Raw genomic sequence first — 1696 nt, 5'->3', positions numbered from 1 at the left:
ACTTCAAAGTAGTGTCAATATTAAAGATTGATTTTTTAAGTTGCTGTTGATAATTTTCACTGGTCGTATATTAATTTCAAGGAGCCCTAGTGGTGCATGGTTAAGAGCTTGGCTGCTAACCAAAAGGTCAGCAGTTCGAATCCACCAGCTGCTCCTTGGAAACCCTGTGGGGCAGTTCTACTCTGTCCAGTGTCGCTGTAAATGGGAACTGATTTTACAGCAGTAGGTTTGGTTTGGTTTATATTAATTTCAAGTGGCAAAATCATTTTCAGTGGCTAATTGACTTAGAACGTTCAATTGATAGTTAAATCATGAAGTAAAATGTTTTTTGATTTTATACATGTTGAATAATTTAATGTGGGGATATGTGCCATTAAAATACGGATGCATAAAGGCCTCTGTACTGCACAACATGTTGAGACTTGTCCCCAACATGTTGAGACTTGTCACGACTTGTTTTTCCAAACCCGTTACTGATTGGCTTGTTTACCTGAATTTCTCCTCCCTTGCCCAAAACTTATTGTTATTCACCCAAAGCCCATTGTTCTGTTATTTGCTTCACTGCTTGCTGTATTGACTATAAAATAAACTCCTGGGACTGAAGCCGGGGTTCGACTCCTCAGAGTGACCCTCCTGGCCCCACTTCTCTGTAAGAGTTGTGGCATTGGTTATTGTCTCCGCCGCCCTGACAACCATCGCCGCTGCGACAATTTAACATATTTTTTTTGTAAAAAGAACACTAATAGGTAATAAGTAAGTAGATATGCACTAGAGACAGTTTTAACCACCAAGTCTCCAAAACTGAAGAAGCTGGTATGCCAGTGAAAGCACTGATTAAGTTGCCCAACCCTGTTCCAATCGGGTACATAAAATGAATATAAATGCTATTAACATATGAAAATTCACCTATATTGTTAAAGATTGAAAGAAAAAGGAAAACACAGGATGCTTACATTTTTTTTCCCTTAAGAATCCAGAGAGTAAGTAAAGTTTGCTTTTATCTTCATTCATTACTCTTCATCAACCGTTCCTGTCTGTCAGAAGGCTGTATGCCCAGCACATCTGTTATCTCCAAATATCAGACACCAGGAGGACTATATGTATTCAAACCTTTCATGTTGCATCATAAAACATCAAATGCTTGTTATTTATTTATTGTTCTGTATTTGGACCTGTACATGGTTTCACTGTCAGATGACTGACAACATTTTGCTTGAGGAGGAGAAAAATGCACTGTAGGTCATGTTATTTCTGCCATAAGAAACAGGGCAAGGAGGATGCTCCACACTTTAGCAAGAAGTAACACACTTTTGTTAAAATAAATTGGTTCAGCCAAAAGTGTTTCATTTAGTTCTTTGGATCTGTTCGAGTTGTTCTGAGGTTCGTTGTAATTAGAAATAAGAACAACTGTGGTTCCCTCTGGCTTTTGAAATTTAACCAAGTTGGAATTTAAAAAAAAAAAAAAAATCTTTAATCTGAATTCAGTCTTCAATCTGATCTGCCAGTTTAAGTTAGGAAAGAAACCCAACAACATCAGTAAACCAAAGGCTAAGAAACAATAACATTACAAGAATAATAAAATCCTTAAAATGCTCCACAGAAAAATTTAATTCTCACACTGTCATAGGATTTAAGTGGATCTACAAATGTTTTGTTACAATGGGCAACTTTAAAAATAATTATTATAAAAATATAT

Source organism: Trichechus manatus, unplaced genomic scaffold, assembly GCF_000243295.1.
Source record: "Trichechus manatus latirostris isolate Lorelei unplaced genomic scaffold, TriManLat1.0 scaffold00013, whole genome shotgun sequence".
Classification (NCBI taxonomy): Eukaryota; Metazoa; Chordata; class Mammalia; order Sirenia; family Trichechidae; genus Trichechus; species Trichechus manatus.
This window is presented reverse-complemented; position numbering follows the sequence as displayed.